The sequence below is a fragment of the Acipenser ruthenus genome, chromosome 14, assembly GCF_902713425.1.
Source record: "Acipenser ruthenus chromosome 14, fAciRut3.2 maternal haplotype, whole genome shotgun sequence".
Taxonomy (NCBI): Eukaryota; Metazoa; Chordata; class Actinopteri; order Acipenseriformes; family Acipenseridae; genus Acipenser; species Acipenser ruthenus.
In genome coordinates this window covers 13318946-13343096 of record NC_081202.1, presented here as the reverse complement: position 1 = coordinate 13343096, position 24151 = coordinate 13318946, and the positions used below count along the sequence as shown (strand labels likewise).

Sequence of the window (24151 nt, the reverse complement as noted above, 5' to 3'; positions counted from 1 at the left end):
TGCATTTATCAGAGGACCTCAGAGCAAACAGGTAGAAACATTATTAACTGCCTATGCCAGTAAAGCTTTACCACACAATTCACTGCATTCTATTTGCATAAAAAGGGACATATATTTCTCAGGCTTGACTTGAAACATGCTGACATTTTTATTACACTATTTTAAGTTAAGTTATGTATAAGCAAACACATTAGATGACATCCTAAAAATATTTTTGTTTGGAAAGCCAAATACATGTGAGATTAGAAAGATCTATTTGCTTTACATACATTTGAACATCATGCGTGGCAGTAACTGAGATGCTGGTGTAACTACAAAGTAAAACTCTGAAACAGCAGTTGCACGAATGTAAAAAAAATCACTGTCAGAAATGGGGGATTCAGTTGAAGAGGAATTTCCTTAATTTTCAGAAGTGTTTACCAAGGCATCCTCAATTGAACTTTGTTGTTTGAAAGCTTCACAAAACAGTAAGTTAGCAATGTCTTCCAAGTGCCACTAATTCTTTTCATTATCTCTTTAAAGATTAGGTGATCACTGAGATGTAGCTGGAAAAGTTTATACTCCTCTCACATAGCTAGCTCTAATGACTGCAGGCACTTTATAGTAGCCCTGACTCCTAATCTAAATCTCCTCAGTGGGCGGCTAACCTTTGTCACTTTTTCTGACAGGCTTATCCACTGTCCCAAGATGACCAACTTGTATTTTAGGCCTTGGGCCTTTCTTAATAGTTCAGTTTTATACCTTCTGACTATAAAATGGTTGCTTTTCAAATACATGTCAAGAAAATTAATCACATATAACAATATGGAGTCGTACTTATTTTTAAGATGATTTGTCAGAAAGTAGATGTTCTGGGCTTGTACAGTAATAATTAAAAATCTTTGTCACATCTGAATGACTTAACAGGTGTGATTACTTTGTTATTTCATTAATGTCTTATTCAAACCATGATATCACTGAGACAATATACGGTGGCCAAACCGCAGCTCTTGGGCAGTTCACGTGGGCCCCCAGTGAATCGCTGGGTGACACAGACTTTGCGGCTTGAATGAGCTGAAGAAAGGATAATAAAAGAAAAATGAAGAGGAAAACTAAAAATAAACACAACGTTTATTATTTTTGTTCTCTGTATTCTTTCGTGTTAATCATTCTTTCTTCTCTCCCGTTCTCTCTCTCCTGTTTCTTTGAGCCTGCATGTTCACTGCAAGGATAGTTTGTCACTTGTTGACTTTCGACACCGCTCACTGGCGCATGCATATTTCGATCTCCGAGTGAAAGCCGGATGTGCAGTGTAAAGTAAATTTCATAATTTTGAATTAAGTGCTCATTTGTTTTGTGGAGACAATGGCATTGAGCAAAACATCCACGAGTAATAGACAAACGTATGAGGCTTTAAACCAGACTGGAAACAGCTTTTACTGAAAACAGTGATAAACCAGTGTCTCATCTGCAACACATAGCTTACACACTGTAGTCCAGGGGTCTCTAACCCTGGTCCTGGAGAGCTACTGGGTCTTCTGGTTTTCATTTCAACTGAGCTCTCAGCTACTTAATTGCACCAATCATTGGCTTAATTAGTCAAGATTAACAGACAGGTGTTCTAGATCCTTAGCCATTGATGATGTAAAGACACCGAGAAAACCTGCAGGATTGGGGCTCTCCAGGACCAGGGTTGGAGATCCCTGCAGTGTAGTCTGTACAAGGTGAGCAACCTCAAACGTCATTATGAAACAAGTCACAACACATTTTCATCTGAATATCCTCCTGGATCAGACTTAAGGCAGATGCACCTTTTGCTGTTCAGTAAAGAAGCTGAATTAACGACTCAAGTGGCAAACGTCCTTATTCAGATTAATCTTTTTATAAAACTGGAGTTTTAGCGCTAGACTAGAGAATGTATGTTTAAATGTTATATTGCAGGTCTAAAATTATTACATTTACATATCTTATGTCTCGTCATGAGCAGGTACTGTAATCCCTTTCAAAATAAATACACTGCTGCATTTGTCATCCACAAATCTCTCAAAAGTATTAGATACATGCAGCAGTCATACAAAAAAAAGTATCTTTTTTTTTTTAAACCAGCTTTCAGATATTCAAGGGAAGCGCTTGTCAAAAAGAATCCTTACAAAAATGTGGTCTTTTTATGTGGTGTTTTTGGTGAAATCAGGTCAGTTATTGTATTTTGCTTCATAATAACTGGATATATTTTATTTAAAGTGTGTAATACATACAGTATAAACAGATATAATTGAAAAACACTACATTTAAAGTTTAATATACTGTAGATCTACAGTACAATAAAAATTACACAGAAACTGTGTGGGCTCTGCAATGTTCTAACTCTTGTGCATTTTGCTGCCATCAATAGATAGTCATGCTGCCATCTTGACCATATAGAAATTTTGGTATGCTGTTCGTAGGGTCAGTAAGTTTGGCCACCCCTGCAATATACCCTCACTTCACACACTGAGATCTCTGGTATTAGGCAGCGATTACAGCCACAGTACATGTTTTAATGTTACTGTAATACCATATAACTTTATAGTACACTGAAGCATTATAATACCCAAAGTTACACATACAAATATTCAGATAGATTTTCTCAAGCTTATCAGAAAAAAATCACTTCATTTTAGATAAAAAGCAAAAATGATTTAGAATGGTCTACATGTGAATGACGGTTATGTTTTACATACTGTAGCAGTCTAAAACTGCACTCTGGCATTGCTATTTTGAAAGCCATTGTGGTGTTTGACAGCTCATAAATGTTTTCGGGGAAAAAAGCTTTTTGAGTGCCTCAGCTACTGAATACATTCCTACTGAAGTCTGCTTGAAAATGATTGGTTTAATTTGATTGAAAACACTAATTATAAAATGCTATTGGGGAGGTAACAAAGGTTTTACTTTGTCATTTTTACATCAGCTTCAAAGTTATTTTAATATCAACAAAAAGCAGGCTATCCATTGTTCATTGCAGCTGCTGCTTCTAAATGATAGTGTTTTTAATGATAATGTTTTTTTAAAAAAAAAACAAGTGAGAACAATTTATACTTTTACTTATAGAAAAATATGAATTATAATTTTACAAACATGCAATTGTGGTGATAGAAGCATTTCAGCTGTGCAATTGTTTAATTTTGTTTTATTAGACTTCCACCTAGTGACCCATTTATAGTCTGAAAATGTTACAGTATGTTTCTAAAACTCATGGAGTATTAGCAGGCATTCCACGTTGCAAGCAAACTGTCAGCCTAGTGCGTCATTTCTAGAGAGGTATTTCAGCCATTGTCATATAATCACTATGTATAAATGAGGCTGTGTGGTCCAGTGGTTAAAGAAAAAAGGGCTTATAACCAGGAGGTCCCCGGTTCAAATCCCACCTCAGCCACTGACTCATTGTGTGACCCTGAGCAAGTCACTTAACCTCCTTGTGCTCCGTCTTTCGGGTGAGACGTATTTGTAAGTGACTCTGCAGCTGATGCATAGTTCACACACCCTAGTCTCTGTAAGTCGCCTTGGATAAAGGCGTCTGCTAAATAAACAAATAATAATAATAATAATACTTGCACAGGCAAACTGTAATTTAGAATTGTGTAGATATAATGTTTAATTCACAGCCTGATTGAGTTAATGCAGTTTAATTTAAAGAAATGTGAGGTCCTGTAACCGAAGCTTAAGTTCATTAGTGATGCATTCTCAGTTTTGAAACATTTCAATAAACTGCACTCTTTTTTTGTATAGCATTACTATATACAGCTGGGTCACACAAAGTTAGTTGTGTTAGTTGTTGTCAGTTGTAATAAATGTTGTGCAACACACTGATCACAAGCAAGTGTAACCACTTTGCAAAATGTTGATTTTTTTTACAGCTGATAGCTCTTTAACTCTTCAATGAGGGTTAGATCCCATCTTCACTTTGACCATTAGCTGCAGCCAGACAACTGAGAGGCATAGCACCAATAAAAAAATGGATGCAGGCTGTGAATCTACAAGCTTGCGGTTCCCAAGCAAGTGACTTAACCCCTGTACAAAAGATCTATCCCCTGAACAAGTGTTGTTTTGTCTTCATATCCCTTTACATTGTCACACATGCAGGATTCAGCAGTATTCATAATGGGAGTGCATCATACCACAAGACTCAATGCAGTGGAAAAAAGCCAATCAGGAAAGGGAAGTCATTTAGCTAATATTTAGAAATTCCCAGAAAACAGGGTTCAGCATACTTTCACTTACGCTGCACAATTTTGACTAAATCTGGCTGGTGCCAGGGCTTTTAGTTGTAGATATTAGGGATGCAGATTTAGTGAAAAGCACAAACACATACTGTTTGTAGGGATGTACAGCTGTGCAGTCCAAAATCATTCACTTTAACATAAACAAAGATGGTACAGTTACACCACTGTCAGTTGCTAAGTACATTATGTTTTTGGGGCATGTAAAATAAAGGAGTGCATTCCATTTATACTAAGGGGGAATGCAAACACGTGATGGAGTTGATATATTTAGAGTTTGAATCCCTGTTTCTTACCATTCACAGTGGCTTGTTAAACAGTAAAAGGGGAATAAACCTCCAACCCAAGAGGTGGAGAAACGTATGGAATCACGTTACCTGCATAAAGAATGGACTGTTGTTGTTGTTTCATGATGGTGTAACAGGGGGTTTCCATTGCTTTGTGTAGAGAGGATATACATAGTATTGTGTTAATAGAAAAGACAAGGTGTAAATAAAGAGTCTCTGTAATGAAAGCATTCATGTGCAACCAAAAGCCAGGCATACTCTGTCCACACTCCAGGTTCTATTCAGTGGCACTGCAGGAACTGCTGCTAATGCTATTGTATGTGTGATCAGTTGCATTTTTGCTGCACTGCTTTCTCAAATTTCCATTACAGTTTCTAGAACAGGACATTAACATATAATAGGTTACTCATATCCTCATATCCTCGTTCAAGAAATGAAACAGTTTTACGAGTTCTAACACTTCCCATCATAAAGTGCAGAAACACACACATGTAGCCTGTAATGGTAAAGGGCATTGCAGATATTACCAAGGTTTACCCATTTTGGAAAAAAAGGGGCTTCAGTAAAACTTTAAATTACTATTGTATTGTTTTATAGACACTCACTGTTTCCATGTCCTGCACATGCAGGAAAGTGGTACAATTTGAGAACAGTGGGTACACATTTCCCCCATTTTTCAAGGGGTTCAGAAGAGATGTCTTTGGTAATCCCTACCTACCACACTGGTTCCATTTATACAAGTATGTTCCGTGATATCCTGGTGTGATAAATAATTCATCATCCAATCCAATGTGCGTGCAAAAGATTTTAATGGTTAGTCCCAGAAGTTCAGTGGTACCTCAAATATTATTTACTACCAATGCAGAACAGCTGTGTGTGAATAATACAGTAATAATGAAAACACAATAGGTCTCAAAAGGATTAAGCACATCTGCAAAAATGTGGACTTAAAAAAACCTATTCTAGAAATGTTTTATGGACCACATATTTTCAGATGTTGTAAAGTAGTTTGTTTTCAAAGAGATTTTAAAATACAACTCCCCCACCCTCAATAAAAGAAACAAAAGCATTGACATTTCTACGTAATAACAAGAACCTTAATGAATAAATCAGCTCCCAGTGTGAACCATGTGACCCCTCAGGTTGTTCAACTGCATTGTTTGCAAACTGTGACAAAGTATCAGGTTCTTCCCTTTTTATCAGGTCAGTCACACTGGAACGATAATGTTCCTTGCTGTAGCCTGCTCCTTGCTTGTATATCCTGTAATTAGGGATGTTGATGGGGATGAATGACCAAGAATGCCTAGTCCATTGAGCATACTGGCCCCACCCTGAAAGATCCCTGTAAAGATCCCTGTAACCTTTGACAGCCTCTTCTACGTTGTTGGAACCACCCTACGTGATATTCACTTCCCTTTCATCACTCTGCTTTTAAATAAGGATGAATCTTATTTAGAAAATGTGTATGCAATATTTTGAGACACTCTTTCCGTCTTCATTTGTCTTCTGTTGAGAATTTTAAATTAGTTGCAACACTACAGGCCATTCGAGAGCCATTTGAGTGGGTTATAAAATAGGTTGTGTAAAATGCCAGCCATCATGGTGTAATATATGTTGTGCTTGAGGGCCTCTGTGTCTTTCAAAAGATTCAAATGTCATACTTATTTTGAATTGCTACATAAAGCAATGGGGATGACAGTAGTGAAATTAAACTATAAAACTTCTTCTGTTAGAAAATGTAATTATTTCACAAAGGCACCAAAATCGTTCTGTATATTTTTACCATGCTTCATTCTTGTGGTTTCTTAGGACCCCTTGAATGTACAGTAATTAGTATTATCATTATTTTTGGATAAGACTGTTTTGCCCACAAGGCCCATGCTTTACACTTTTGCAGTATTTGACTGTACTGATTCGGCTCGTATTATCTTTAGAACTAATGTAATCCCATAATTCTAAAATAGCCCAAATGGAACATTCCTTTATTTCTGAAAAAAAAAAACATTCATCAGTCGCAAGACAATTACTGTCACAAAGATTTCAGAATGTTTTTTTAGCATCTGACCTGTATGTAGGACAATGTATTTTAATAAATTCTAGGTTTATATAAAGCCTTCATTCCCTTAAATAGATTCAAACAACAGTGTGATATTAGTCGATTAGTTTAAAAGGTGCTCACAACAGATCCTCCAATTGCCACACCCAAGCAGTGAATATTGCCAAGCCTAACTTTGTCTGGTTTGTAGGGTTTGCTGTGTTTCTGTGAGGCAAACCAACCCTAGGCAATGTTCCATCCCTAACCCTTGAGAGTGCAAAGTCCAATTTCCTTTTTGCAGAAGACAGATTACATCTCTGTTTGGGCACTGGATATAATAAAGTTGACAGTTGTGGAAACTTTTAAGTTTCTTATTTATGCTTCTTTTCCACAGGCTTACAAATATTGATTTTGGACGTTTCTGCCTCACTTACAGGAACTGAAAGACCAATTGTATTATAGAAAACAAAAAATGGTTTCTGACAATGTTTTGTAGGTTCTAATATGCAATTAAAAAATCCAAGAAAAAGTGAGAGCATGACGTTTTGTTTCAGAAATATACTTCACATTTTGGATACCTTTTTTATTTCCATACTGCAAACCATCCAAATGTAATCAAGAATACATCCTTGTCAGATGAAAATGTTCACCTATTTGTTGGGTGAATTATCTTAACATTTAGTAAGCTAGAGTAGTGGCTAGGCAGCTTGTATTCTAACATTTCAATATCAGACTTCCCCTTTTCACCTACATGGACTAAAACAAAACAAAAACACATGTTAAAAAGCCTGCTGCTTTTGTGAGAAATCACTTAATCATACGTGGTTTATAATTATGGGGATAAACTAAACTTAGTTGCATTTTCTGTTGAACTTTGTGTCTGTGGACTATAATCAGAGTTCAAAAGACAGCTTTCTAATGTAAGCCATTGATATAAAACAGCTAGACTGTCAGATTAGTCCTAATGTCTACCCAGAGTGCTGTGATCACACATAACCTGTAATGTTTCTAAGTCTACGCGTCTGCTTTATGTAATTTTATAATTCACTTAGAAAAGTAAACTGAATAAAATGGTCCCTCTTCAATAAACATAAGTGTAACAGAAATTCAGAATAATTACAATGACTGAAACAGTATTTTCTGCATAAAAAGAATCAGAAAAGCATACAATACTGCTGTATTAACTGTCTCCTTTAAGATAGAAAGGGGGTCTCGCTACCTGTGATTATTAGCGTTATAGATCCAAAGCATGTAGGTGTTAGTGGTAATTTATTGTTAAATGTATTCTTTCAGCACTATGTAACTACATAAAGACTACCCTACTATTACTAATTAAATAGTTTGTCATATACTTAGACAATAACTAGTCTTCAGAGTGTGTAAAGCCATAGAGTAGCATCTATGGTTGTTGTCTCCAAGCAGTGTTTTTTCAGTTGTAACTTTTATTTAAGTTTCTATTTTAATTCTATTTTTTAATTTCCCTCAATTTTAGTTTTAGTTTCAGTTTTGATATGGATGTTCTTAACCATTTCTATTTCAATTTTCATTTTAATGATAATTTCTATTTCATTTTTTGTTTTGTGATAATTTCTATTTCAGTTTCAGTTTTTACTCTAAACCAATGGTGGGCCCTGTACAGGTATTAAGAGAAGTGCTCCAAAATATTGTCCCTAGCTGTTAGTGCTGTTAGAAAACAACAGTTTATGATTCATCTTCAGAAACACTCTTTGTTCCAGAGATGTATCCATCCGATTCCTTCGTCCAGATGATAGCTGTCCACACACAGAGAAAATGCTTGGGATGCAGGGGCTGCAAGAAGATCTTCAGCAACTGGTGCAAGCCTTGGATACACAATCTCCCTATTTTGCCAACATTTCGAAGGAGTCTCTGTCTCACAGCATACTTTGCCTTGCTTCAGTTCAGAGATATATGTGGAAAGTTCAGTATGTGCACTTCCTGCATTGCCAGTGGTATTGCCAGATGTTGGAGTGAGATCAGCCCCAACCTTGGAAGCCAAAAACTTGAACCTCTTTAGCACTGGTAGCGCATTGGGGGTTGACACTGGAGCTTTGTTGTTGTGACACTGAAGGACTGCTGTAGTGTGCAGCATGCTGAAGGACACAAGACCTGGCTGCTTTCATGAGGCTTTCCACCTCTGTTGTAAAAAGTGCAAAGTCAACAGTTGGGTCCATCAGGCAAGCTGCTGCAGGTGTAGCATCAAAATCTGCTGCTTGAGGGTTCAGTAAACAAGCAAAGCATTCACGAAGTGACTTCAGCATAATCTGAGCAAGTGGTTTTGAGATGACTGATGACTGTAAGTGTGCTTCTAGATTTAATAGGCAGGTCACAACTTCAGATACTGGCTGTCAGTCTGGAGCTGATCTGTATGTACTGCAAATGGTTCAAACAGCTTCACCAGTTGCTCCAGTTTGGACCAATCACTGGTGAGCAAGGTGTCGATGCCAAGCTCATCAAGAACTTGGTTCAAAACAATCTTGGTCTCCAGAAGTCTCTTCATCATGTTCAGAGTACTATTCCAACGTGTCACACATGGTTGTTCGCATAATCTAGTCGGCAGGCCAGTCTCCACGAACAGACTGACCAACGCATCTTCTCCTTTTGAGTATTCAACTGACCCAATTCCCCCACACCTCTACTTAAAGCATGATGTGAGTGTCTGTTGTGATCCGGATGAAACGGAGGTACTCTGAACAGATTTTCTTTTTCCGATTTGAGCCTGCTTTCTGTTTGTGTCCCTTTTTGCCACTTCCTCGAACACCTCTTTGTGACAGCTGTTAAGGTGTGTTTTTAGGTTGGTGGAATTCTTTCCTTTAAGCTCCACTCCACATATAGTAGGCCTACTGTTGGTATTGTCCTCTTCACAGAGCATTAAAACAAGACATTTGCTTGTATCTTCCATACTACTATATTTAAAGTAGTCCCAAACAGAGCTTTCGTGCTTTCGTCCAGCATGTGTTGTTGGTGTAGCTACCTCGTGTAACTGAATTCCTTACTCAAAACGCAACCGTTTACTTGCTAAGGAAGTGTGTCTAACACAACTGCCAATCGCATTTAATTGTGTTCACTGATGCAAAAAAATAACCCAATGAGAAACGGGCTTTACTTTTAAAATGAAAATAGAGAACATTATATTACAGCTTGCTTGCAACTGAAACAGGAAAAAAAAAATCTGAATTATTATTATTTCTATTGTGTTTTAGTTTCAAACTTTTCTATTTAAGTTTTATTTTCGTTTTTGGTCTCATTTTCGTTTCAGTTTTTATTACCGTTAACGGAATCATTTATTTTCAGTTTTTGTCCGTTTCAGTTTTAGTTTTCGTTAACGATAATAACTTTGTCTCCAAGTACATTAAAAGTGCCCTGTATTTATAGCTATTACGTCTGACTTCAGCCGAATCAGTCATTTGGCTGAGTAATAGAATGCTGTTGCTATAATCCTTTATGATGTATATTTATCCAAAAGGGTACAATGTTGTGTTTATTGCAGTATATGGCATTGAAATACATATTAGTATGTGTGTGTGTGTGTGTGTGTGTATATATATATATATATATATTGGGATTTGTTACTTCACATATAATTGCATTTTCATTAATAGAACTTAATATAAAGCATGTTAACTTTCTATTGAATCAAGGATTATTTTACTGTCATTTATATTAGGTTTTATCATCTCTCTTAGAATGGGATACTCTGTGAATCCGAGATTTTATACAAAGTTTTTCCAACACACTGGATTGGAATATGAGAGTTCTGGTCAATACCCAGGATAAACTGTTTCACTGATGTTCCACAGCGTCTGCTTTCTAGTCACAGAGAGTAAGAATGGGGATAATGTCATTATTAACAGAAGTGTGCCCTTGTTATTTCACTACCTGATTTACACAGAAAACAAATCCTGAAAGACTGAGGGCAGTGAATTAATGCCCTCACAAAGTAAAGTACAGTACATGCTTTTAACTGTCAACATGACTTAACCATGAATTACCAATATTTGTGAAATAATAAGGGAGCACTGTATCATTATTACTTAACACTAGCTGTAATTTCACAGTTGAAACTACACAGAGTTAAAACCTAATTCTGTTCATTAATTAAAAAAAAACAATAATAAAAAAAAAAAGTTGACAGATTCATAAACATCAGTTTTCTGCCAAGTTCTGGAAGCAAAGACAGTTTCTTATGCCCATTTTCCCTCAAAAACCACTGCAGTCGACACTAATGGACACTTCATTTGTCTCCAAGCTTGGCTTGCAGAGCAGAAAAGAGCAAGTGTTTACAGTAAGACTAACGCAGCAGATGGAGTTCTGTGGAGCTGGGAATGAAAGTCTATAGGTTGGATAGTAAAGAGAATCCCTAAAATGTTGTTGCCCACTTAAAACTATAACCTTATGAACACCTGATTCCTGGCACTGAATTGTATTGTACTATGCCGTACTTTTTACAACCAAGTATCCATTTGTTACAGATAGTAATCACATTTTATACAGCTTTCTTTTTTAAATATGAAATATTTTTCAAAGGCGCATCTCTTTAATGGAAAACACAGCATTTAAGTAATTAACATAGCTTGGAGAGAGTTAATTTGTCTCACTAGACACGGTGCAACTAAAAAAAGTTATGTTGATTGACAGATTAGGATGAACCTGGGCCGTGGGTCAGCACTCGACAGGGCCCCATGCACAAGACATGCAGCTCAAGATCTTTTTGAGTTATTAGCGTCAGTCTGCAGTCATGAGGCTTAAAACATAGCAGATCTCCTATGGAATACTCAGGGAGCTAGAACTTCTGAGGTAAGAATGCACTTAAGACTTTTTTTTATTTAATTTAGTATTGGATGGCTATAGTTATTCCACTTGCTGGAGGGAATTGAGCTAAAAATGAACACCAGCTATATATTTTTAGATATACAATTAGTAGCGTTAAGTGGTAAAAGTTTCCATTTCATGCTAAAAGCTTAGTGTAGTCCTTTGCTGAGATAAAACAGAATATGATTGGAAGCACCATCTGTAAATTATGACAATATGTTTAAACACTGCAAAATGTTTCTCTCTACCAGGAAAGAAAAATCTGGAAATGTTTGAATTCATATAAACATGCATGTTTTTATATTTTTTTATTTCATACAATAGGGCTCTGTACTGGCATTACTTCACAAGAGTAGCCGTTTTAAAGTGTTCAGAGGGAAAGAGTAAGCGCATTTCTCCCAGCAAAAAACAAGTGAAGTAATATCCTGGTTTGATTTGGAAATTGCTTTTTTTTTTTTTAGTCAGAGCTAGACGGTGTCTGAAATCATCTATGGCTAAAATAAAACATTTCAAAGTGGAAATTAGGAGTGGTATGACAAAATCAGCATATATTTTGAATATAACAAATTGATCATAGTCCTTATGCCAAAATGCATTTTGCACCATTTTTCTAAAAGTAAAATAAAACTGTGAATGTTACAAAACTTGTAAGAAGCAACTCACATGTTTAATTTAATGATGAAAGCATGCTAGTTTGTTAGTTTGATTTTACTTTCACCAAAAACAGTGTAATTTGCACATGGTTAAAAGATTTAGATGAATCTGATTCATGGTTTCAAAATAGTGAACATTTGTTTGGCATTTAGAATTAGATAGCGTAGATGGGAGAAAAAAAAATGTCATTGCCCAATATTGTACAGTATGTTAATTACAGTGTACAAGCAGCACACTCCTAAAGTTGGTTCTAAATATCAACCTCTTTCCATTGTATTGTTATTGTATTTAGTGACTAGTGATGTTAATCAAACAGACAACGAATGACCCCTAGGGGAAAATATCACCAAGATTAATTTCAAGAGTTCAAAAGCAGTAATTTTAATGCAGTTCAAAAGTCTGTTTTTGTTTGTTTTGTACTGTATATTGGTATTTTTAGCTTAACATGCTTATAAAATCTAATTACATATAAAATATCAAAATGTAACAATAATCAATTTGTAGGCAGTGAGAAAAAAAAGCTGAACTTTTAAATATTAAAATGGTCCTCTAAAAGAAAAGATTTGTTCAAAATATATTATCCAGTTCAATGTAATAAACATATGCAGTTGTATTAATAACTTCAGTTTCCTAACCACCCTACCACTAACATGCTTTGGCTAAGCTGTGGTCATTTTATAATAACACTGACCAGTCTTTTTGCTCTTGGTGCGTAAGTCAGGATTGTTAAGCAGTTTTGTGTGGTAATCATTTTGCAGTCAATATAACTTTGGGGAAGAAAAACAACACTGTATATTGTATCCATTGCTGCTGCCCAGTTAGAGCATACCATTTTCTGTGTATGTATTACAATTTTGGAATCATGAGTTACTAAGTTAAACCACAAAGCATGTCTTAAAAGGCACTACAAGTAGGTAGATACACAAACTGGCATATTCATGAATAGTTTTTCATATTCTGTAGACAAAAGTTCTCTTTGAACCTGGAACATTCGGCCAGTTTAGCTGAAAGTATTTTAATGAGCTGATGGGTCTTGGACTGCACATGAAAGCACGATACTTATCTTTGCAGAATCTGAAGCAGCTCAGGTTTTTCTAATCATCTGTATTTATGGAGTGTTACAGGTTTAAAACCAAGAACAGGCACTCTTGTGGGTATATATCTACTAGCTGTTTTGTCAATGATTGACATGTTAGAGAAGAATTCTGCACTGATGAGAAATTCAGACATTAACATGGTAGTAAGGTAGCCTGGCCTATTTAAATAAATGTTAGCCTTCTGTGAGATTCGGGGGGCGGGAGCTGGGGCCCCTTAATTATCGTCTATCATCATTAATTCCCTGTTTAAACCTCAATCACACACACCTTCTCTGTCTAGTGTTTTTTTGCTTTCTCCTCCTCCTCCTTTCATTTCATACAAAATTTAAAATTTAACAATTTAAAACTAAACGGCAGTACGGCTCAATACCTACAACCTGTCTCTGGCACTCCTCTAAAACCCAATGCCTTTTAAAATACTAGTTTAAAACACACACACGACAGAATGGAGACCAGAAATGCAGGCAGGGAGATTCGGCGGCTCTTTCTTTCAGATTTGTTTTCCTACCACCTGCCGAATCAGGGTCCAATTCCTTTAGTCTTGCTGGTTGCGCCTTCAGCCTCCACTTCACAATGGACAAATCAATCTCTCGAATGGGTGAAATCAGGAACATTTATACCAGGTGCTCAGCTTCTCCAAATCAATCAATTTACACTTGTGGGAGCTGTGAACAGGGGAGCATTAACATGTTAGTGTAATCAGTGCAAATCTACAGACAGTAATGTGCCAAAATAAACGTGCTTTATACAAAGTGATAAAATCAAAAAGACAACATTAAATAAAAAGTGAATATGCTACAATAATTAATCAAATGTGAGCAACCCCGTTCATATGCATCAGACTTACATGACTCAATGTGTAGCACAGTAATTGAAACAAGGGTTATTATTGTGTTGTACTCTAGTTACATGCAGACAAATTGAAAAAAAAAAAAAACATTATCCACTGAAGGTCATTTTTGTTTATCTTGCCGGAATGTCCAGTATACAAGACAACAAATATTAGTTATGCAAATGTTAACATTTGACATGTATACGATTCTGTTTACTTTCTGACAGTGTTAGACTAATATATAAATATAAAATGCTAAATATCTAAGGGGCCTTTAGATCGTAATCACCTGTAATGGCATTGAAATGCATTTTTAAAAACCGTTGAGTGAAACTTGCTTTATACAGTAATTGAAGTTTAAAGAATGTGATGAGACAAAAAAAAATAAAAAATCCTGCACGGTTGTTGTACATTGTTACCTTTTTGTTAAGATAATCTGTCAGGTTTGTAATAATAATAATAATAATAATAATAATAATAATAATAATAATAGTTATTTTGTTCAATTTAAAATGTTTGCAGCTTTCTTAGCATTAACTTCTTAGGTTGACCAGTTGTGTTAATAATATTAATAACAATAAAATAAACAAAAAAGTAAATGATAGCCAGGACAGCTGCTGGTATTTATATTGCTCTTCTCAAGCAATATCACAAACACATTAAAATGGAGGGCGATATATTTTTTTAGACTTGTTTCTTTATTTAGAACCTTTTAATTCAAGTTCATTCATCACAGCGACAACAGTTACAGCGACACGCTAAATAAATCATGTTTCATCTTCAGTAAGAACACTTTAAAAACATGTATCACATTTAAGTAACACTACAGGAACATAGAGTAATGCTGTTACATTTTAATGAGGAGCTATATCGAGCGCCCGTCAGTAAACAATCATTTGATCAAACATAACAACTCCAAAAAGCACACAAAACAAACCAGTTTCCACATATAAATGACAGCAAAACTAATTTCCCCCTGTGCAGGGCAATCACCCTGCTACAGATATGTTTAAAAGAAAACAGTAAAGAAATAAAAAAGGAAAGAATGTACATTTACACACTGAATACAGTGATTACATGTCCAACCATGGTCTTTGTTTTCAATGAGAGAATAACACACTGGAGAAAGTTCAGTGTCAGACAGTACTGAGATCGTTGTATCTGGGTCAATCCTGTACGTGATCGTTCTAATAGGTTTAATTTGCATTGAAAAAATCGGTTCTTGCTGTTGTGATCGTTAAAAATAGGTGTTTGTTATAAGACATATATATGTATACACTAGTGTGTTCCTGTTTCAGTCCTATTTCAATGGGGACTCTTTCTGGTTTGGTTGGTCAGTCATAGAGGTTACATTCTTATGAACCACAAGGCTAACTGTTTATATTGAAACTCCAAGCTGCTCTTGAAAGTACTACAGTATGTGGGCTATACCACACTGCAGACTGATGAATGGAAGGTCTGCACAGGGCCCTTAGAAACCTGAGAGACCAGTACGGTTATAGTGGGAGAGAGAAATGGTCTGTGGCAGCTGTGGTTTGAACAGTAACTATTTATACAAGTCTTGCACACTAATTATGTATTTAATTTTACATGAATGAAAAAAGTGGAAATATGGGGGGAAAAATCAAATCCAATTCCTTCAGACAAGACAGAGTTTTTGAGAACCTTGGAGACTGATTGAGGTAGACAGTAAGTTGATTTTATATAAATAGTTTTGACTGATTGCCAAACGAAAACTGGCTGCAACTGTCACTGGCTTTATTTTAGCAATGGGCTCAGCCCAGGACCTGTGAGACCCCTGAGGATGCAAGAAAACACAGAAATACACACAGAATTTTAGTTAGGAACAAAACACTTTTTATTAGTGCACCCTGTTGTATGTTATTGCTTTCATATGACATTTCAATGCATGGTATATATATATATATATATATATATATATATATATATATATATATATATATATATATATATATATATATATGTATATATCAGTAATGTGGCATATGTTCTCTTATAGTTTCTAAAAGGTAATCTTCGAATTGTCCTCAGATGTCTGCTGTGTTTTGTTATCTTTCTTCATGTGAAGTTGCACAGCAGTTAATAAATAAGACATTTATTAAGCAAAGCAAATGGTGAACACATGTAGACCCTATCAAATAAATAATATGCTTGTTTAGATTAAGCTCTGCACAACACAAAAAAGAAAACACAGTGATTGTAGATAAGATTTACAGTAAAAGCATATGGTATGGAACAAAACACATTACACGTGTGGCAGAAGTATCCATTAAATCCAGTTATTTAAATAGAAAACATATGTAATTGACACTGATGCAGGGGTAGTGTAGGCATGTATCCAAATTATTTCAGATCAAAACCAAAGAATATACCAAATAGTTTTGCCCACTCAACATGCACAGACTGGCCAAACAATTAGTGACAGGCCTTAATAGCCCACAATGCTCTGGGTCATCTCCACTGTAGCACATCTGTTACTTTTTATACCTATAGTAGCTTGCTGTGTTTAAACTGCGAGTGATGTGCTGTAGTCTTAACTCAGCTAAGACATTCTATAGGTTTTTCGAATGTCGATTGTGCAGGGCAAGATCAGGTTTGGTAATGGGATTAGCAGGGGCCTCCTGAAAGTTAATTCACTGCCAATGCCAGTGTTGACCGCTGAGGAGGCATGACGTTCAGCCATAGCGAAGGTGGGCCAGTGGCATAGTCATTACCATCTTTTACCACAGGCCACATTTGACTTATTTTTATTATTAGTTTTTTTTTTTTTTTTTAAATGAATCGCCATGCTAGAAAAAATAATTTCAAAACCATATTATATTTATTAAAAATAATTTCTGAGAATTCTATTAACAAGTGTTTATTACAAAGTTAGCATCCATGCAGGGTCACAGAATATTTTGACAACTTTTTTTTTTTGCTATGTAAACCTACTCTATGGGTTGTAAATTATATATATTACATTCATCCAGGCTTTGTTGAGATCACTTCTTTCCACTCGTATGTTTTTGGTTCCTTTTGGTTAAGCAACACCTTTGTATTGCAATGTTATTAAGTACTACAGTGCTCACTCTTTATAACGCTATAGTGGGGAGCCATAGTTACAAGACGGTGCTATTTGTGTTCCGCCTTATAACGAGTATAAAAGGGCTACTTTTATGGCGCAAATGGGAGCCACGACCCTACCGTGTTATAACCGATTCCGCACTATAACAAGGCGCGTTATAACGGGTGAGCACTGCATTTATCGAAATATGAAGTTTGTTTTTTGTTCAAAATTGGTTTTCTTATTTTTTGTATGCCTACATGTATTGATTTTCAAGAAAAGAAAATGAAAGAGCTTTTCATACTTGCAGTCCAGCATATTAGTTCAAAAATCAAACATTAGGAATTTAATGTAATCATTCATACCTGGGTTTAAAAGCTGGCATAAACATTGGCGACATTGGCCCCTAATATGTTAGATTTTTTGAACGATAACACAGCAAATTCGGTACTTCTGAATTTTGGGTAAACTTTGATAACTGGTATGGGGAAAGGGTTAACAAGCTTGTGTTCTTCAAGGTAACAGTACCTCACATGTTTTTACAGTGTTCTCTCTTTATACCACCAACTAAGGGACATGTACCAAAATTGCGCTACAGTGAGAGTGACAGTTTAACAAATGTCATTAAAATTCAATAAAGTACAAAACCTAATTGTTGGCAGTTTAAGCAGTTATTTTCTGCATTGTAATTGGTTATTAAAAAATGGATCAGAGATTTCCTTTAACCTGAATGGTCAATATGAGGTCCTTAATGTCTGGTAAAGGACCTTGAATGTTCTTGTCCAAACTATGTTTAATCTCTGTTTCAAATCTATCTGCCAGAAAATACGTTATTACAGTATTCATTTATGTATTTTACTTTTTTCTGCTTCATGAAAGAAAATCTCCTTTCTCGTTCACGCCCTCTGAATCTGTCGATGTGTAGACTAAGTCTGCTTCTTCGCTGTCCTATCCATTCAATCAATTTATTTAAAATTAGTAATAACATATATAGTAAATATATATTAAAAAAATCTAGAATAGGGTTTGCTGTCAGCAGCAATACAGTGACCACAACAGCAATAGCAGCTAGTCTCCGGTTTGAATGACAAGTTGTAGAAATCAGACAACTGGATGCAGACTGATTTCTTTCAGCAACTTTATTTTAGCATATCATTAATACATTTTAGGACCTAATGGTAAATTGAATTATGAAACTTACACAAGTACACTCAAATCCTAATTACATTTGTTTTATAAGTTACCAGAACTTTTATTCTTTTACATGTTTTACAAACAGTTCACAAACCATGTTCACTTTTGTGTACAAAGTACATGAACTAAAGAACAGTTTCATGTAAGAAGATTTTTTTAGGCTATTCGAAATACCCACAACGCAACATCATCCACTGCTAGGATACCGAAGCCTGAGGGCTACCAGACCACAGCTGGAACTCTGAGCAAAACGAATTACTCATGGAATATTGAGGAACATTTTAGTTTTCATTAGCAACAAAAACTAGTGCTGCATAAAATAAAAAAAAAATAAAAAAGATTTTTTTTTTAACCTTTCTATTTTCTATGGCAATAGAATCCTCATAAGAGGGCTTTGCCATCTGGTCAGACCCTTCTTGTTGACGGTAAAGAGTTCTTCTTCGGGTTCTATTGCTTAATCAGAAAATGGACCGGATATTTCCTTTAACCTGATTGGTCAATACAAGGGCTTGAATCTCATAAGGGACCTCAAATGTTAATCTTTCAAACTATGTTTAATCACTGTTCCAAATCAATCTGTCTGAAAATACGTAAATACAGTATCCGTGTATTTTACCTTTTTTATGCTCTTTGAAAGAAAATCTCCTTTCTTGTACACAACCTCTGCAATGCAACGTACATTTGCTTGGCTTACTGCATTGGCAGATGGCAGACAGCAAGGGTGGCAGTATAACAGTGAAAAATAGCATTGGTTTATTATATTAGTACACATCGATTCAGGAGGAATATCTAGTGGAATGCAAAGGTGGAATTAAAACTGAGCGGTATAATAAGGCAGGATGGTCTTGTCAAATTATTATAATTAACTTAAATATAATTGTATGTTGATGTTGACTCTTCAAAAGAGTAAATACAACCCTGAATTGTGATAGAAAAACACAAAACTACATATTTTCATGGCAGAAAATGCAGTGCTAAAAGCCCTTAATGCTGTTGTAAAAACTAAAAGCCTGGAAAAATTACTCAGCAGCATGTCAACAAGTAAGTATGACTAAAAGGTTGAATGAAGCTATTCATATCAACATGTGAGGAATAAATAATAATAAATACATCTATTCTCTCACATGCTGCTTTTATATACAGTATACCTTATGCATTGAAAAATGGTTGTAACCATAAGTCAAACATTTTATTTGTTTCTACAGTGCTTTTAAATTAGGACTTTCCACATATGGTTTTATTTAATTCAAACTCTGAGGAAGTTTATAACCTAAGTAAATGTCAAGACAATTAATTGATAATGTACAGTAAGGAAGAAAAAAAAAAGTAGGTTTGTATTAGTAATGCATTAAAGACAAATGCTTTAAGACATTTCAATCAGAAGGAATTCCTTGGAAATACATCCTTGCTCTTTATCTTTATCACTGAAAGATGAAACACGGAGTAGTCTTTTTTGCACAGGCTTTTTTTTCTGTCTGTATTTTGCAGCTGGATTGTAAAATGGAGCAAAAGTCCTATGAAATGTAAAGTAAGAAAACTATCAACAGATTTTAAGGTGTACTATGGTAGCATAAAATACCTGATACAGCTGACCATTAAATTATTAGTACAAGGTGCTGTTTACACATTAACTCTGGATATGGACAAAAGCCTCTTAATGAAAAACACATGGTATGATTGTAATAATCTTTATGTATTAGGCATTCTAATGTCTATGGGGCCAAGAATGGGATTTCAATATAACAACATTTAGATAATTAATGTGCATCTTCACGTATAACACTGATAAATCTGTGAGTTTATTTCCACATTGATAACAAATCATAACTGGTAATTAACAGTACATTTGTGCTTACTGGTAATTTTGGACCAGAGGTTTCTGGAAATCTGTAAGTGCAGTTTGCTCATTCCTGCATTCTGAGCAGTCGCTGCGGTCACGACTTATCCATTCACCCAGCAAAAGAAACAATGTTAGCTATTCTTGTTTCCCCTATAGAGAACATGTGCCAAGGTTAAAGAGGACAGGAGAAAACAAATGGAGAAATCATAAATCAATTAAACAGGTACCCGTATGTCACTAGCCTGGTTGAGTGTGGCATTTAGATAAGCTGATTTGTAATAAGGTTATCAGGCTCAATTTGAATAATTTGGAAATGGGTCTGTAAGAGGTTCACAGTTTCTGCTTCATGGATTTCCTATATTGCAAATGGCTCAATTTTGCAACAGATTGAGCTTGGCTGGCAAAGAGCGATGCCTACCTAATGTGGCATGATGCATTGGGTACGCTTCAAAGGCAACAAGCACAGCTGGGGCTCTCTCTCACATTCCTACTCTCGAAGCTATTCCACTACCTGATAAAGATTTGTTTTCCAAATTAATAGATATTTCTTTTGCATAGCAGAGCTGGTGAAATGGTTTCCACTTATCAAGTAATCAGAGATCAAAAAATAGTGACACTGAGCCAGCAAAGATTAACAGTGACTGATCCAGTGACAGAAGTAAAAGTAATCCCTACCTATATATGTTTCTGAGCTTTTTTTTCTATCTTTGCACAACTGGTGTCACAGCTTGCGAAAACAAAGGCCTATTTTAAATGAACTGAAGGTTAAAGTTAGTTGCTTATTTTGTAATTGTTGCCCAGAAGTAGTATCAGTACCAACTGTGAGGGATATACTGTACTATAACTTCCAATCTCCTTTGTGTTAATATATAGAGTACAGATAATTCAAAAACAGCAAACAGCTCTATATCCAAGGAGAGTCAGGATCCATAAGGATAGTCATTAATTACCTGCAACAATCTATTTATCATAGATAAACCATGTTACTTGCTTATGACGCATCATAGCAAAAATATTACCCGTTGGGCCCACCATAGCAAAAATGAACAAAACATGTTGCCTCCTCAACTGACACAGTTCAAATGAGCTTCAAAATAGACGCCATTCCCACAGAAAAAAAATAAAAAATTATATATATATATATATATATATATATATATATATATATATATATATATATATATATATATATACTATTTTAAATTAAATGGTAAAAGTCAATATAGCTTTCATAACCATTACCATTTTTTTTTTTTAATAAATATATTTATTTATCATGTTCAATAAATGTTACCTACCATCCCCCTTATTTTTCACTAACATACTGAAAACAAGTTTATGTATTTTTCTAATGAAATGGCATCTTCGTGCACCCAATTCCAATAAAAGTGCCCTCGATTTTAGTTGCGTGCACTTGCCTCTTTGAAAGCTTGGCAGGTCACTGCTATTTTTATTCAGTGTTTTACCTCAATAAGAAATTATTTTATTCTCTATAGGTTTGGCAGCGACTTCATATCTTCAAGTGTATCTCTAACTACACTACTTTAGATTGGTGAAGCAATCTCAAAAGTTGTTTCAACCCATTACAATAGAAGTTCAACATAAAGATTTACAATGGGATTTCATAGTGGTCCAAAAAGGCTGGATTATATTTTCTGCTATCCATGAATAGTTTTCTGCAATTTCTTGAGGCACTAGTGAATAGATTTGTTTGTCAACATGAAGAGGTGAAATGTAAAAGCTGTAAAACTCTTAAAATCAATATCTCATTCAAAAACCAATGTCTGCTTTTGACAACTGTGAGAATGTGTAATGGGATTTTAAAATCTAATCACATTTTAAAAGTTACAGATACAGTGTTGTATTACACAATATAACAAAATTTAATATTATAACATGATTTATTGATAGTAATAATGAAATAATCAACTATATATGCAGTGTGGAGTAGTGGTTAGGGCTCTGGACTCTTGACCGGAGGGTTGTGGGTTCAATCCCAGGTGGGGCACACTGCTGCTGTACCCTTGAGCAAGGTACTTTACCTAGATTGCTCCAGTAAAAACCCAACTGTGTAAATGGGTAATTGTATGAAAAAAAAGAATGTGTAAAAAATAATGTAATTGTATGTAAAAAATGTGATATCTTGTAACAATTGTAAGTCGCCCTGGATAAGGGCGTCTGCTAAGAAATAAATAATATATATATTCAGTGAAGGTTAAAATCCAATAGTCTGAGTGATCTATGGTATTGGCAGAAATTGCATGTGCACCTGCTTTGACAAAAGGAAATTGCGTTACTTAAGCTGTACCGACTACTACAGAGTATTTTAATTATAAAGTCAATTCGTTCACAGATTTCAATCAAGTGTCAACACCTGGACCTGTTAGGAAAAAAGCATGTTGTGTCAAATGTCTGCGACTATTGAGGGGTAAAACAGGATGAGGTGCAATTTCCTATCGTTCAATTAGCAGAAAATTGGTACTGTCTGTGTCATCAGCTTCCATATGCTCTAAAGTTAATTACTTAAATAATTGGACATGGTGGGCTTTGCTAAAAAAAAAAAACTAAACACTGCAGATTCATAAAATGAAAGCATTTATACTAGGTGTTCAAGTTACCATGCGTGTAATAAAAACTGAACTAAACTGAACCCATATTATCCATCTTGGGCAATACTCTTTTAATATTTTATTGTTTCACTGAGGTATAAAACTTTGCCTTTTTAGACCACAGAATACTTGGGGTGTTATTTTCAAAGCTTGGTATCTTATGCTGAGTTGGTTATATTTCTATTAATAAAGTTGAATGGTGAATCACATGATGTGCATATCTTGCGAGCTACAGGAATGCGCTCGCCTCGACCAGGGTGAAGTACTTCTCTGAAATCATAACTATGGTACACGGTAAACTCAATGTTCTCTTTAAGACCATTAACCAAATTCTACATCCAGCCACTGACAGATCCATCTCCTGTTCATCCTCCTCTCTTACCTGTCGTGATTTCTCCTCTTTCTTTCAGAACAAAGTTGACAACATCTATTCTACGCTGTCCCACCACAAACCCAGTTTACTACTTCACCACCTTGACTCTCCTCAGGTTGCACCTCATGCCCTCTCCTCATTCTCTCCTCTCTCCATTGCTCATCTCTTCAAATCCCTGGCTGACTAACCGTGTCCGTCTATGTGCTTCTGATCTTGCTCCCTCCATTATGCACACTCTCAACCTGTCCCTGGACTCTGGCTCGGTTCCTGCTGCCCTTAAGCTTGCCCGAGTTACGCCGGTACTCAAAAAAACCTCCCTCGACCCAGGTGTCTTATCTAATTTCCGTCCCATCTCAAATCTCCCTTTTCTCTCCAAAACTCTCGAAAGGGCTGTAGCCAGTCAGCTGATGAAACATCTCACGGATAACAATCTGCTTGAATCTCTACAGTCTGGCTTCGGGCCACATCACAGTACTGAAACTGCTCTGCTCCAGATTGTGAATGATCTCTTGCTTAATGCTGATGCTGGTGCTCCCTCTGTGCTTGTCCTCTTTGACCTAACAGCCACTTTTGACACCACAGATCATGGCATTCTTCAGAAGTATGCTGGGATCTCTGGAACCTGTCTGTCCTGGATGTCCTCTTACCTATCCGGATGCATGCAGTCTGTTTTCTATGCTGGACGCAGTGGTGTCGCAAACCCAGTCACTTGTGGTGTCCCCCAAGGATCTGTTCCTGGGCCCCTTCTCTTCAATATCTACATGCTTCCCTTGGGTCACCTCATCCGGCAACACAGCCTCAAGTTTCACTCCTATGCTGACGACACCCATCTCTACTTCCTCCCTCCACAGTAGCACATGCTGTAATGAATTCTTCTGACAAACACACATTTGTTGTTCGGCTGACTAGCCACAACACATTTTCCATTTAACTATCTTGATACCTAAAAACTGTTCTATCTTGATACTTTAAAAAGTACACCTTGTAACTTTTACATATTTTACGTCTTAAATATGTATACAATATTTACCTCTATAATATATTTAATTTAACAATACACAAATAATCTGCTTCTGCAAAGCATATACAGTATGATTT

The 24151-nt window shown here is 35.7% G+C and overlaps 1 protein-coding gene across 5 annotated transcripts in view; it reads left to right on the top strand.

Moving 5' to 3' along the window:
* LOC117419886 (semaphorin-3A-like) overlaps window positions 1–24151 on the top strand; it is a 163574-nt gene that overhangs the window by 66644 nt on the left and 72779 nt on the right. The window contains exon 1 of one of the 5 annotated variants that reach the window (XM_058985887.1): window positions 10675–11372. The exons of the other annotated variants lie outside the window; for them this stretch is intronic. The gene's annotated coding sequence lies outside the window, so the exon portion shown is untranslated. Of the gene's footprint in view, window positions 1–10674; window positions 11373–24151 lie in introns of those variants that run through there. 5 annotated transcript variants of the gene reach the window in all.